The following is a 16451-nucleotide window of genomic DNA, read 5'->3' as shown; positions in this document are numbered from 1 at the left end:
GTGTTTTTATAAAGAAATATACATATGGATTCGTTATAATTGTTGTGTACGTTGATGATTTAAATATCATTGGAACTTCTAAAGAGATTCCAACAATTATAAAAGTTCTAAAATTGAAGAGTTTGAAATGAAAGATTTTAGAAAGACTAAATTTTGTCTCGACCTGCAGATTGAGCATACAAGAACTGGGATCTTTATTTATCCAACAACATACATAGAAAAGATCTTGAAGAGATTTTATATGGATAAGTCACATTCATTAAGTACCCCAATGATCGTAATATCTTTGGATGTTGAAAGGATCAATTCCATCCTAAAGAAGAAAATGAAGATATCCTTAGTCTTGAAGTACCGTATCTTAGTGTCATTAGGGCACTAATGTATCTTGCTAATAATACATGACCTGATATATCATTTACTGTGAATTTACTAGCAAGGTATAGTTTCTCTCCAACCAGAAGACATTAGAATGGAATAAAACAAATTTTTCGATATCTTCATGGAACAGTTGATGTGGGATTTTTTATCCATATGGATCCAAATCACAACTAGTTGGCTATGCAGATGCATGATACTTGTCTAATCCACACAAAGGAAGATCTCAAACAAGATACCTGTTCACATATGGTGGTACAACTATATCATAGAGGTCCACAAAATAGACGATTGCAGCAACATCCTCTAATCACGCTGAAATACTAGTGATACATGAAGCTACTCGCGAGTGTTTTTAGTTCAGGAGTTTAATCCAATATATTCTGTCATCATGTGAACTGATTGATCATAAGATAGCTCCAACTGTATGTTCTATTTGAAGATAATACAGCATGCATTGCTCAACTTAAGGGTGGATACATCAAAGGTGATAAAACAAAGCATATTTCTCCCAATTCTTCTTCACTCATGACATTCAAAATCAAGAAACAATTGATGTCCAACAGATCCACTCAAGCGATAATCTGGCAGATTTATTTACAAAGTCACTCGCTAAAGTCCTCTTTTAAAAGATTGGTACATCAGATTGGATGCGTCGATTTCGAGATATAAAATAATGTCGGCAAGAAGAGAAGACTATATACTCTTTTTTCCTTAGTCAGGTTTTTCTCTCTATTGAATTTTTCTTGACAAGGTTTTTAATGAGACAGTTCTCATCACAAAGAATATTGTATTATTTTTCCTTCACTAAATTTTTTTCATTGGATTTTTCTTTAGTAAGATTTTAATGAGGCATAATCCTAAATGGTCATTCAAAGGAGAGTGTTGTGATAAATATGAGATGAATGCCCATTTAACATAGGCGGCTCAACTCTTCCATGGTGAAACGCCATGTTACCAAGAGAAATTACATACTAATAATTAATTTTAATACCTAATTTTAGTAGATGCCTATCGTGATTAAAAAATTGTTATACAATAGAAATTTCATTCTATGTGCAATTCGTAAACTATGTGGATAACACAAATCAGAATTCAATACCATATGTACATGTTATTATATATTGGAAACAAGCAAAGAGAAAGAGGTTAGATACATACTTATCTCTTATGTCGTGACCAGTCAAATTGGCCAAGTATGTCATAGCTTTCTTCCATCGCCAAACCTTGCGAAGATCACGCCAGAATCTCCATGCATGTGAAATGAATGCATTCCAGTAGGGTCCCCTCTGTTTTCAAACATCAGAAGGATCCACATCATAGAAAACTGGGATAACAAGCTGTGTCGATTCTCTGTGACGATCAGCAATGGCAGCCATTTCATCGAGACACCATGTTGAGGCGGCATAATGACTAGAGAAGACAACGATAGCAGCCCGGGAATGTTTTATTGCTTCCATGAGCTGCGATGCATTGCGCAATGAGTTCTCCTTTCTCGAGCTTCTGGTCATCTATGAATGTAGTAAAGATGCATTTTTGAGTGAGATGATTGTAAAGATGATCAATAAAAGTGTTGCGGGTGTCCACACCACAGAAGCTCAGGAACACATCGTATCTATAGAGCGGCGTTGACGACGATGGTGACGGACGCTCCTGCTGTTCATAAAATGACAGATAATCCAACAGGGCACACCAGAACCTCCCCTCCAGCGAGGATCTCAAATAAGTTAGCTTTCCCGATATGAATGAACCAAACAAGATACCGATTGTCAAAACGAATAGCGACCACCACCAAGCTGTTGCCGGTTCCGTCTCAGCTGATGATAAATATTTCGGGCTCATTTATTTGTTATATTGATTTTAATTATTTGAGAATTTTACACTATATATAATTCTCACTTGAAGAAGGAATATAATTAACGGGTTTTACAAATAACGCTCTCTTATTGAAACATTTGAGGATGTTCTTCAAACCCTGGGTCGAGCTATCCGACCTGGGATGATCGGTGATACGCCTAACAAGGAACCCAGCCAGCAAACTCAAAACAACAGCAGCCCAATTGAGGAACCAGAAGAGAATGTTGAAGTAGCAGATGGGCTAGCCACTGAAAAAGGCCCAACAAGTAAGAGAGAAAGAAGAGCTCCATCATGGATGAAGGATTACCATATGAACTAATAGAGGGAGAGCATGATAGTCAATCCATATAGGCAGTTAGTTAGGATCTCAGAGGAATAAAAGGTAAGGGGTAAGGAGAGAGAGAGCATAGAGAATTACCAAAGTGTGAAATGGAGTCATCCTCCCAGGACTCGAAGCTGGGGGTAGCGTCATTGTAACTACTGGTGGTTGTTGAATTTTGCTTAATTCCTCTAGTTCATTCACCTTTCATCCCGTTCATGTGCATTTTCATATTTTGCATTCATTGAGTCTAACAAATTGGTGCTTTCATTGAGAGGATTCGGAAATAGAATCAGGAACTCCACTGTCCCGCTTGGAGGATGCTTACCAACAACATCGGTCCGAGATCGCAGCGCTTCAAAGAGGACAGATCGAAACCATCGCTCAGGTCGTGGAAACCCAAAGCCGACTTGGATCTGTGGAAACGTCGGTTAAGAGCATTGAGAAGATGCTCAAGGAAAGCTTGAAGCTCAAGCAAGCGATACCGGAACATGGAGAGAGTTTCGATTCCGCAGGTTCTACGGGGAATCTCCATCTGTCACAATGGCCGAAGGGAGTTCGGGCCGAGCTACCAGTTTTTAACGGTTTTTTATTTGTTTAAAATGGCGGTTGTAACCGCCGTTTTTACCAGGATGTTGTGACATCACTTCTGTTTAAAATGGCGGTTGAAAACCGCCGTTTTTACCATTATAACCGCCATTTTTACCAGGTTATAATGGCATCTTTTATGTTAAAATGGCAATTTCTAGCCACCGTTTTTACTAGGTTATAATGGCATCTTTTGTGTTTAAAATTGCAGTTTTTAACCGCCGTTTCTTCCAGCGTACAATGGCATCGTTTTCATTTAAAATGGGGGGTAACCGCCGTTTATACCTAATTATGATGACAATTTTATGCTTTTTAAAATAAGATTAAAACTACCAATTTAAAGTGATATTTTCAAAACTCACTTAAAAATCTCGTAATAACCAGAAGGCATAATCATAAATCAAACATTATATAACTCCTAAACAAAATATTAATATAATATATAATTTTTTATATTGAAAATCAAAAGTAATAACTCCTATGCAAAACCTTGTCTTACTAAACTTACTAAAATACAAACATTGCAATAAAAAATCTACCATCCAATTCCCTAAACTATATTAATATCTAATAATGTATTTAAATCATCTAATAAGTGCTATTTTCACTAATTAAACTCATTTTCTTCTCCTTCATGTCCACAGATACTGATTCAACCCCTGCAAAAGTAAAATAAAAATAAACAAATAAATAATTACTACAAATTAATTAAATGTTATTTATTAATGTGCTGAATAAAATAAGAGATGCGATAGTAGAATTATTTTAAGTACCTGAAATGCCAGAGACAATTTTCATAGTTTTTTGCTTGGTTTTGTCATTGTGTAAATCCAACTTCAACACAGCTTTCTGTTAACACAAATCAATAAAAGATTTTATTAGGACTAATATTAACATATCATATATGAAATGAAATAATTAATAATAAACTAAATACTCATATATACTTTATTTAATGTAGGATAAACTTCTAACTAACCTTCATTGTTAATTGAGAATATTTGAGAGCTAAATAATATATATTATTTATGCGTCTTTCTCTTGTTTCTATTGTTTCTATTGATCCCAATATTTACTAATTTACTAACTAAACATGAAATATATGATTTTGTTTGGTTAGAATCTTAACACAAAAATACAGCAGGGCATGCATATATATATATTTGGTTATATCAAGACAAAATAATTTACAAAGAAAATAAAATTTTTTATTAAAGTGTGCAATAATTTTATTTTATTTAAAAAAACACTAATATCTATTTTTTAGTATCCTTTTCCATAACCCCCATCTTTTTCTTCTAGCTATGATCATCTAAAACATGATACTATTCTATTCCTTTTCCTTCATCAACCTTCACAAGTTCAAGTTCAAAAACGAGGTACATATATATATGAAGTAATTAGTGCTAAGAACCCTTCTTACCCGGAAGCTTCATGGCCAAAAATCCGAGGAAAAGCGCGCTGAGCTTCATTCTTTAATTTGGTACAGAACAGAGAAGAAAGGGGAAATAAAAAATAAAAACAATATGAGAAAATTACATGTAGATCATATAACTTTTATTAATTCATTAATTAATAATAAGAGATTATAACATATATTTATATGTACCTTAGCTTTCCAACATGCTAGATCGGTATGACATATTGAAGTGTAGAGGATCTTGATCCGAACCTCCATTTTCTGAGGAAGATGAACAATAATATTATGGCAGTTACCTAAAAAGTTTCTGTCATATGCCTACTAGTTCTCTGGAAAGTATTTTTCTTCATCACTGCAAGATTTTTCATCTCATGACTGTAAAAGAAGAAAAGACAAAGGGGTCAATGTTTATAAAATAAAATTATACAACAAAACAACCATAATTATATTACTAATTTATTTTGCCCAACTTATGATCATTGATATGACCAAAAGAAATTATTCTAAACCTTAAGGCCCCTGCTTCTATCTAGAAAAACCAAGCAAGTTAGTTAGTTAATTATCTAAATATTTTAAAACATATAGTCAAAGCAAGTTAGTTAGTTAATTATCTAAATATTTTCCTTTAATATTCACTATTCCATCTTGTGTGTACTCCTCACTCCCAACACTTCCTTTCAGCTCTTCTGCTCTCAGACTGTGGCTTGTTATCGTTGTCCAAGAAGGCCAAGGTGCTGTCTGGGATGACATCTCCAACTGTAATTGGAGCCATTTGAGGAACAGAGGATGATCACATTTTTGTTTTGTGAATTTTTAAACAGCTAAATACCCACTACAAATATAATATAATAATATAACACTATTAAATATACCGCAAACTAAAGCTATCCACTAATTCAACATCTTAATCTTATGAACATAAACAAGCACTAGACCCATGTTAACTCTAACACATGCATTTTGGTGCAACTTAACACAAGAAAGAAAAAGAATGCTAGAAAAAAATATTCAAAGTGAGATCCTGATATGGTTGAGAAATATTCAAGCATGCTGGAAAAAAATAACCTACTAAATGATAAAAACAATGCTCATCCATCAATATATAACTTCTTTTTAATCTTGAAAGGTTGATTCTGAACTAAACTACTTACATAACTAAGACATGGTGATTTACATATTATAATGCAGAAAATAATAGATCAAGTTTGAGAGTGTTACATTTTGAAGCCTTTCATACTCCTCTTGGCTAAACTTTGTAACTTGTGTCTGCTCACCCAGTGCAGCTTGTAGTCTAAAAATCTGAGTTATAAAGAACTGTTATTACCGAGACGTATGAAAAGGATTCAACAAAAATTGGTTTAACAAAAAAATATAGTGGTTTAACTCATTCTTAAATGAGGAATTGGCAAAAAGATAATGTTGTAACCCTGTAACTACATATCAGATAAAGGGCTTTCACCTCCTCAACGAGATCTGTTCTAGGCATCTTGTTCACCGTATCGGGGGAGAACGTATTGTACCTAAATAGTAAATTGAATCCCATATATACAGGACATACTTCAGCCACACAGGAAATTCTCTATATACAACTAAGAAGCTTATTCCTAGAACATACTTCAGCCACACAGGAAATCCTCTATATACAACTAAAAAATGATAAATTAAATTAAATTAAATTAAACATTATAAAAATAGTAGTGGAAAATGGAAGGTACTCGAAGTTCCATTCAGCACAGACATAAGGACCAATGCGAAGATGAGCATAGAGACCAGCTTTTTGTATTATCTTCATGAATCTCACTAGATCGTATCTTCCTTCAAAATTGCACTGAGTTGAGTAGCATGTAAAAAACACAATAGACAAAAATCAAATACCAAATAGATAAGCATGCATGTCTATTCTCTAGCTCAAAGAGGGTAGGTACAAAAAAGGAGCTTATAATCTTATTATTAAATATTAAAAATAAATAAATGATAATAACATCTATTGATGAAAAAGAAACTGAAATGAACAAGGACAGTGTTGATGTGATGACTAACCATCATTCGGATCTGATTATTGCAAGTTAATTACAATGAAAAATATTAATTAATAAATAAAAAATACTTAATGAAAATTCTGATGGTTTCCCCAAAATTGCACTTTGTATTGGCATTCCTACTCCACTTGTAAGAGAACCAGAATAGGCGCATCTGTTCCATTTTGGAGGAGATATTATTACTTTTTTTCTTTCATTCTTTTCTATACACATCAAGAAAAAAAAAAAGGCACCATTCTAGATTATTAATTAAAATCAAGAAAGAATTAGTATTTTCATTAAATATTTTTACCATAATATCTAAATTAATAGATATCCGACCATAAAGTAATCCTATATATATAATAACCAATATTTCATCAAAATATAATTTGCACACAACCTAATTAAAGGCACACACTTGAAAATCCATTAACCTCTATAAATATTAAATCTTACTGCATTTGTCAAGTGCAGAAAAGGTATCACTAAATAAGTAAATATGTGTACTTCTCCTATAGTACTGCTTCTACTTAATTAATTAACTTGCATGTAATTGTAATTTTACAAGAAAAAATTATAATTCGGAATTAGACAATTAAATTTAGCACTAATCTGATTATTGCAAGAACACCTATACTGGAAAATTATTTCTACTTTCTGAATTCCAACTCATACTAATACTATGCAGCTACTTGACTAACTAAACTAAAATTCTGTCAATCAATTGCCAACAATTTATAAAAGGCTTATCAATTGATCCTAACTGTTTAATTTCACTTTTGGAATAGAAAACCAGAAACAATAACCAGTTAGAGTACCTGAAAATGTGATCAAAATCCTCCACTGCAATGTTGGCTATGGTCGAGTACTTGCTATCAAGAACACCGGCCAAGTTAACGAGAATGTTAACCGTCGAGTCGAATTCGAGCAATTTTCTTAACAACAACAGTATATGAACACAAAATAATATTAGAAATTCAAAGCATCTAGAATTTTGAACACAAAAATTAATATTAGAAATCAATATATGACAACAACAGTAACAACCATTAAATCTTATTCTATCTCAATAAGCAACGACTTAAAGAAAAAGACTAAATAAAGAAAATCTTCGATAATAAACAGTGAATAAATGGAGAAGACAATAAAAGGGAGTAAATAAAAATAACTGAACAAGAAAAACAGTTAATAATTGATAAAATAAAAAGATTCAATTGCAGATTTGATTAGAATATTCAATTACTTAAAGCTCCTTTATTTTTCTTCTAATTTTTAATTTATTGACCACATCGTATATCAATGGTTTCAAATTGTCTTAAGAAACTACTGTAAATTGCAATTACAAATGTCTACTTCAAACATATTAATACCGTGCTTGCCTACACTTAATTGCTTATTAAAATTAACTAAGAAAATATAAAATCTAAGCAGATCACCATTACGCATATTAAGTTTTTTTTTTTAAATAAAGTTCTATAATTTCCAGAAAAAGTTGATTTGATATTCCAAACATCATTATCGAATATGACAAATTATAATTATAGAAATATATCAAAATAAAGTTGCAGCTCACAAGATATACGCACTTGAAGTAAGCAGAATATTTATCAAATCTGATTTTAAAAAATAAATAAATCATGCATCTGTAAGCAGATTGATTATTCTTAACACTAAAACAAGAGAGACAGATTCTTCGTTTTCATTTTTTTCTCCAAATTTTTTTGGAATGTTAAAGTGAAGATAAATTACATAAAAAGTGAAGATAAATTACATAAAAAGTGCATATAATTAGATAACTAATTCAACACCTGTATGAGTATCTGATTAATTTGTTTGTTAAAAATGATTGTGATAAAATGTTTCTGCAATATTTTAAGTAGTATCACTAGAATAATAAACAGAGCAGTGTATCCCAAAGGATTCAGAATTTTCTTCTCTACAGATAAACAGAGCACAAATATAAACAATCTAGAATAATTTTAAGAAGATAACAACGCATAGAAAGTTAATCACACGAAAAATCTGAAACTTAATAAGTAATCACAAATAAAGATGTAAGCTTTGTGAAACTAAGCTATGACAGATTTTTTCTAAGATCTGAGATCGGAGAAACACCTTAATAGAAGTAAGCAATAGAAGATCTGTGAGAGAGAGAGAGAGAGAGAGAGAGAGAGAGAGAGAGAGGAGGAGGGGGTAAAGTCACGAAAGAAGACCTGAGATCGTCGACTGGTTGAACAGTATCACCCCAACCGGCGTCAATCACCCCCGCACCAACGTCAATCCAATGCTTCAACGGAAGACCCGATCGTGGAGCTACAGAGAAACAAAAACCCCCAAAAATCAGCACCAAAAACAATTTTAAAACCCTAACCCAACCAAAAATGAAGAAATCGGTAATTTAATCACCAATGCGGGCATAGGTGCCTTCTGGAATTGAAATGCACTGAGGTTAGTAGCCACCAGATCCTTGCCTCTCGCCGGAATCTTCGTCTCTACAGCACTAACAGAGAAAAAAAATAAAACAGCGTTTCAGTTTCGGCTTCGGCTTCTCTAACAGGGTCATTGTTTCAGTTTAACTTGAGAGGGAGAGGTACCTGGAGAGATCGTAACCGGCGGAGAGAGGAGAAGCCCTAGAGGGAAGAACGGCGTTGTCGGAGACGAAGGAGAGATAGAAGGGAGATGAGAGCGCCGTATATTGTTTCTTTGAATGAGCTAGGATTGTGTTTTTTTTTTATTTTATATACGTTGAAAACGGCGGTTCAAAACCGCCGTAATCACCAGAACCGCCAAAATAAACAAAGTCAATTACGGCAGCAATAAAAATTGCCATAATGTATGGATATTATGGCGGTTTTTTAAAATTGCCTTAATATCAATGCCATTTTAATCTCTTTTTTTATAGTGAGTGCGAATTCTCTTAATCTGCGGCCACACAGCCACCGCACTGCCGGAGGTACCCCCACCACTCTCAGCCCTGTTCGGCCACCATTGCTACGACCACCCTCATCATCCGCATCATTGAAGTCCCCAGTACTTGAAAAGGGACCCCCTGGCTCACAAAGCGGGAGTAATACTCCTCATCGTCGACTCACAGCTGCCGAGATTAAACAACGGCGCGAGAAGGGACTTTGTTATTATTGTGATGAAAAGTATTCGGTGGGACATAAGTGCAAATCATCCTTTCTACTACTGGTGGGAGGTGAAGAAATGGATGAGTTACTTCATGGGTGGCAGACCGAAATGACTAATCCAGAGGGAGACTCGGTCAGCTTGGGAACACCCATTCCGGAGGAAGGCGTGGTGGAGATAAGCTTCAATGCCATGGTGGGGGTGTACCACCCAGAAACTATTAGAATTGCTGGAACCTGTGAAGGGAACCCAGTAATGGTATTAGTGGATGGGGGGAGCACCCATAATTTCATGAAATCAGCGACAGCAAGGAAAGTGGGCTTACCAATCACTCAAGTACCGCAGTTGAATGTATATGTTGGTAATGGCGAGTGTATTGGCTGTGTTTCCAAATGCAATCAGGTGCCGCTGCATATGCAAGGATTTGGATTCCGGTTAGAAACCTTCATTCTTGATATCAAGGGAGCCGATATTGTTTTGGGGGCACAATGGTTAATGCAATTAGGTGATGTAACAATGAATTATTTGAATTTAACAATGGAATTCGTGGTAGGGGGACAGACTGTAAAGCTGCAAGGTGAGCGGTTGTTCCAGCCAGGGGCAATCGGAGGTAGAACTCTTAACAAGATGGTCACTGCCGATGTCATCGCTTCCTTCCTTCATTTAAGAGTGCTGGAACCGAATGAACTGGAAGCCACACCAGAACAGTAAGATCAACAAGTGCAGCAAGTATTGGAAGAGTACCAAGAGGTGTTCCAAGAACACACCGAATTACCTCCACCCAGAGAAATTGAACACCAAATTCACCTCCAACAAGGAGCAGACCCGATAAATGTACGCCCCTATCGTTACCCACACTATCAGAAGGAAGAGATTGAGAAATTGGTGGAGGAAATGCTACAGGCAGGGGTTATTAGAGAGAGTCACAGTACTTTCTCCAGCCCAGTATTACTCGTACGCAAGAAGGATGGGAGCTGGCGTTTTTGCGTGGACTACCGCGCATTGAATGCAATTACCATTAAGGATAAGTTTCCGATCCCAAATATTGATGAGATCCTTGATGAATTAGGTGGTGCCGAGTACTTTTCCAAGATTGACCTCCGTTTTGGCTACCATCAAATTAGAATGCGTGAAAGTGACATTCCGAAAACAGCCTTTCGAACACACTTGGGACATTATGAGTTCATCATTATGCCCTTTGGATTAACCAATGCCCCCTCCACATTCCAGGCTACTATGAACAAATTGTTTCGTCCTTATATTCGGAAATTTGTAGCGGTTTTCTTCGACGACATTCTCGTTTATAGCCGGTCCAAGGAAGAACACCTTGGCCACTTGCACACTGCCCTATCAGTGCTGCAACAGAACCAATTTGTTGCCAAACTTTCGAAATGTGTCTTCTGTCAAACCCAAGTAGAATATCTTGGTCATGTGGTTAGCGGTGCCGGGGTGCAAGTAGATGCTTTCAAGATAGCCGCCATAATTGAATGGCCAAAACCAACCAGCTTGAAACAACTACGGGGTTTTCTCGGTCTCACTGGGTACTATCGACGCTTTGTAGCTCAGTATGTGCATATTGCTGCCCCATTGACGGACCTGCTCAAGCAAAACAGCTTTCACTGGAATCATCTAGTTGACTTAGCCTTTGAGAGGCTTAAGGCTGCTCTTACTCACACCCCAGTACTTGCCCTCCCTGATTTTTCTCAACCCTTTATAGTGGAGACAGATGCTTCGAGTCATGGAATCGGAGCTGTTTTATCCCAAAAGGGACACCCCATTGCTTATTTCAGCAAGAAACTCAGCGGGAGGTTGTCGATGGCATCGGTGTATGTTAGAGAACTTTATGCTATCACACAAGCTGTTGCAAAGTGGAGGCATTGCCTTCTTGGTCGCCATTTTGTCATTAAAACTGATCACCAAGGCCTTCGCGAGCTTATGAATCAAGTGGTGTTAACCCCTGATCAACAATATTACCTCACTAAACTGCTGGGATATGATTTTGAGGTGGTGTATCGGTCTGGCTCCCTGAACAAAGCTGCTGATGCTTTGTCTCGGCAAGGGGAGGAAACTGCACCCCCAATTTGCTTCCAAGCTTTCTCATCAGTTCAATCAGCTTTAATTCCTACATTGCTGCGTGCCACTAGAGAAGATCCAGAGACAAAATTGCTAATTGAACAATATAAGCAAGGAGAATTGCCCTTTGATTTTCTCTTTCAAGATGGGTTGTTGGTTTATCGTGGCAAAATTTGGGTCCCAGATTTCGAAGGTATCCGCACACAACTGCTTCAGGAGTTTCATAACACCCCAATGGCTGGACACCACGGCGAGCTCAAGACGTATAAGGCTATTGGGGAGCTTTTCTTTTGGCCGGGCCTGCGTAAAAATATTCATAAGTTTATTCAGGAGTGTGATATTTGCCAATCAACCAAATATATGACTTCTAAGCAACAAGGGTTATTGCAACCGTTACCTGTGCCAAGTGGGCCGTGGATGGAACTCTCAATGGACTTCATTGTTCAACTGCCGAAGTCTGCTGGATACTCTGCAATCTTGGTGGTTGTGGATCGCTTTAGCAAAACGGCACACTTTGAACCATTGCGAGCTGGGTTCACTGCTAGTACGGTGGCAAGAATTTTCATTGGGTCAGTAGTGAAGCTTCATGGGTTCCCTTCCTCCATTGCATCCGATAGAGATCCCCTGTTCCTCAGTCATTTTTGGCGCAACCTTTTTGAATTCAGTGGCACTCACCTCCACTATAGTACGGCGTATCACCCTCAAACTGACGGCTAAACGGAAGTCACTAATCGCTCCCTTGAACAATATCTGCGTGCCTTTTCCCATTCTCAACCACAACAATGGGCAACCTTCCTACCATGGGCAGAGTTTTGTTATACCAGTTCCTACCATTCAGCGATCCAAATGACACCACACGAAGCTTTACATGGGTTTCCAATGAATCTACCACCAGGATATACACCGGGGTCCTCTCCAGTCATAGAAGTTGACTTGTTTTTACGCACCCGTGAGATTTTGAATGATGAACTCGCGTATTACCTGCACCAAGCCAGAAAGCGTATGAAGAAGCAAGCAGATCAGAATCGAAAAGATAAGGAATTTCAGGTGGGAGACTGGGTATTGCTCAAGCTCAAACCTTACCGGTAATTGTCACTGTCTCACCGGGAACACCCTAAACTTGGCCGAAGATATTTCGGGCCCTACCGTGTGAAGAGTAAAGTGGGAAAGATTGCGTATCGCTTGGAGCTGCCAGAGGGGAGTACGATCCACCCCGTCTTCCATGTATCCATGCTGAAAGAGTTCCACGGTGCACAAACTGATGACGCACCCATCCTCGCTGTGGCTCCTGCATCGTTCCAGCCAGTGCCGATGGCAATTGTGGGACAACGCTCAGTCGAGAGGGATGGGAGGCAAGTGATGCAAGTCTTGGTGGACTGGGAAGGCTTGCCAAGAGATGAGACATCATGGGTGGATTGGGATGAGTTACTGAAGTTGTTTCCGGAACTCAACCTTGAGAACAAGGTTGTTCTCACGGAGGGTGTAGTTGATACGCCTAACAAGGAACCCAGCCAGCAAACTCAAAACAACAGCAGCCCAATTGAGGAACCAGAAGAGAATGTTAAAGCAGCAGATGGGCTAGCCACTGAGAAAGGCCCAACAAGTAAGAGAGAAAGAAGAGCCCCATCATGGATAAAGGATTACCATATGAACTAATAGAGGGAGAGCATGATAGTCAATCCATATAGGCAGTTAGTTAGGATCTCAGAGGAATAAAAGGTAAGGGGTAAGGAGAGAGAGAGAGAGCATAGAGAATTACCAAAGTGTGAAATAGAGTCATTCTCCCAGGACTCGAAGCTGGGGGTAGCGTCATTGTAACTACTGGTGGTTTTTGAATTTTGCTTAATTCCTCTAGTTCATTCACCTTTCATCCCGTTCATGTGCATTTTCATATTTTGCATTCATTGAGGCATCTTATTTTCATATTCTGGCAAACGCTAATCTACATCGCACATTAATAGACCAAGGGAGCTCCGCCGACATCTTATTTAAAACTGCCTTCGACAAGTTTGGCTTGGAAGAAAGGGAGCTTAAGGCATACCCAAACAGCTTGTTCGGACTGGGAGATACCCCAGTACAACCACTGGGATACGTATCACTGCACACAACCTTCGGAAAAGGGAACCAATCCAAGACACTCAAGATAGACTACATTGTGGTCGACGTGAGTTTAGCCTACAATGCCCTAATAGGTCGGACCACACTAAATCAACTTGGCGCAATAGTCTCGACCCCGCATCTATGCATGAAATTCCCAACTACAGAAGGAATAGCTACAATAAAAGCAGATCAAAAGATGGCACGCCGCTGTTATAACGAAAGTATAAACCTCAGAGGAAGAGGAGAAGAGTTTCATACAATTGAGCTTGGCAGAGTTTAGCGACGAGAAGAACTCCGTCCGCAGCCAGAAGGCAAGATAGAGAAGGTTCAGATCGGAGACACCTCGGACAAAACAACTAATATCGGAACGATCCTAAGAGGAGACTCAAAAGAATTTCTGATACAATTCTTACGCGATAATGTCGACCTCTTCGCATGGAAAGCCGCAGACATGCCAGGCATAGACCCCAAGCTAATGTGCCACAAGTTGGCGGTCTATCCAGGATCTCGGCCGGTGCAGCAGAGACGAAGAAAACTTGGGTCAAAGCGATCCCAAGCTGTGGAAGAGCAGGTACAGGCACTACTGGAGGCAGGATTCATAAGAGAAGTCAACTATCCACTATGGCTAGCCAACGTCGTCTTGGTGAAAAAATCAAATGGGAAGTGGCGAATGTGTACCGATTACACCGATCTCAACAAAGCCTGCCCAAAAGATCCTTACCCACTCCCAAGTATCGATGCTCTGGTAGATGCTTCCTCCGGATATAGATACCTCTCGTTTATGGACGCATACTCGGGATACAACCAAATCCCCATGTATCCACCAGATCAAGAAAAGACCTCGTTTTTAACGCCGAAAGCAAATTACTGCTACATCGTGATGCCCTTCGGTAACAAGAACGCGGGAGCTACTTATCAAAGGCTGATGAATAAAGTCTTCTCAGACCACATCGGAAAAATCATGGAAGTCTATGTGGACGACATGTTGATAAAGACACAAAGAGAAGACACATTATTGTCTGACCTGGCTCAAGTGTTCGACACTATAAGAAAGCACGACATGCGACTCAATCCTGCAAAATGCACCTTTGCGGTAGAAGCAGGAAAATTCCTAGGTTTCATGCTCACACAAAGAAGAATTGAAGCAAACCCGGATAAATGCCAAGCCATACTCAACATGAAGAGCCCCACCTGTGTCAAAGAAGTGCAGCAACTCAACGGGAGATTGGCCGCCCTATCCAGATTCTTAGCAGGGGCAGCGATAAGATCTCTCCCCTTCTATGCTACTTTAAGGAAGGAAAAGCAGTTCGAATGGACGACAGAATGTGAACAAGCCTTCCAAGACTTCAAGGAGTTCTTAGGACGGCCGCCTATCTTATCTCGACCACGAGAAGGAGAACCGCTCATATTATATCTCGCAGTAGAAAGCCGGGCAATAGCCTCAGCACTAGTCAGAGAAGACGAAAGTGGGCAACAATCCGTCTACTTCATTAGCAAAGCGCTACAGGGATCCGAGCTGAACTACCAGAAAATAGAAAAGTTTGCCTATACTCTCATTCTAACATCTCGACGACTTCGCCTGTACTTCCTGGCTCACACCATTAAGGTTCGAACCAACCAGCCCATAAAAGGAATATTGCAGAAAACAGATTTAGCAGGCAGAATTTTACAATGGGCAGTCGACTTATCAGAATTCGACCTCCAATATGAAGTTTGGACGGCCATTAAATCACAGTATCTGGCCGATTTTATCGCAGAATTCACAGATGCCTTGGAAACCCCCACAGAATGGAATCTCTACGTGGACGGTACTTTAAATAAGACTAGAAGCGGTGCAGGCGTGATAATAGAAAGCAACCAAGGAACCCAAGTTGATCTCTCCCTCAAGTTCGGGTTCCTGACCTCAAACAACCAGGCAGAATATGAAGCGTTATTAGCCGGTTTGAAGCTGGCTACAGAGGTTGGAGCTCAAAAACTCAACATTTACAGCGATTCACAAGTAGTCACCTCACAGATAACAGGGAGCTATCAAGCCAAAGATCCCACTATGAAAAAGTATTTGGATAAAACCAAGGAACAGCTCGAACAACTCGGGGAATATAAGATCTGCCACATACCCCACGAACAAAACGCCCGAGATGACGCACTCTCAAAACTAGCCAGCACCAAACCAGGGGACAACAATAGAAGCCTCATCCAGGAAATGCTACAGAATCCGTGAATCTCGGAAGAGGAAAAAGTCCTAGCCATAACAAGTCAGGACCAAGGATGGATGACCCCCATAATTAACTACCTCAAAGCAGAAACACTCCCCACAGAAGAAAAGGAGGCAAAGAGATTAAAAAGGGAGGCACAGTACTACACTATCATAAACAACATCCTGTACAAAAGAGGGATCTCAATACCATTACTAAAATGTGTGCTGACCAACAACACAAAGGAAGTGCTAGAAGAAGTACACGGCGGCATTTGCGACAACCATCTCGGAGCACGAGCTCTTGCCAAAAAAGTACTCCGAGCGGGATTTTATTGGCCAACTCTACAGAAAGAAGCTACAGAATTTGTAAAG

The 16451-nt window shown here is 38.6% G+C and overlaps 2 long non-coding RNA genes across 6 annotated transcripts; one reads left to right on the top strand and one right to left on the bottom strand.

Moving 5' to 3' along the window:
* On the bottom strand, positions 3574–9321 carry LOC107613353. Of its 5 annotated transcripts, none has more exons than XR_002351970.1 (12): positions 9175–9321; positions 8987–9080; positions 8794–8893; positions 7399–7515; positions 6667–6801; positions 6275–6387; positions 6019–6079; positions 5778–5858; positions 4749–4934; positions 4563–4612; positions 3913–3988; positions 3574–3798 (listed from the first exon to the last, which is right to left on the bottom strand). It is a non-coding gene; the product is annotated as an uncharacterized LOC107613353 (long non-coding RNA). The 5 variants fall into 5 exon arrangements; XR_002351969.1 differs by having other exon boundaries at positions 6667–6752; positions 9175–9320; XR_002351968.1 differs by lacking the exon at positions 6667–6801 and having other exon boundaries at positions 9175–9316.
* Positions 5778–6402, top strand: LOC110265725. Its single transcript, XR_002351973.1, has 2 exons — positions 5778–6075; positions 6271–6402. It is a non-coding gene; the product is annotated as an uncharacterized LOC110265725 (long non-coding RNA).

This window comes from Arachis ipaensis, chromosome B08 (genome assembly GCF_000816755.2).
Source record: "Arachis ipaensis cultivar K30076 chromosome B08, Araip1.1, whole genome shotgun sequence".
NCBI classification, from domain to species: Eukaryota; Viridiplantae; Streptophyta; class Magnoliopsida; order Fabales; family Fabaceae; genus Arachis; species Arachis ipaensis.
Note: the sequence above shows the minus strand (reverse complement) of the source record. Positions and strands in the feature narration are given on the sequence as shown.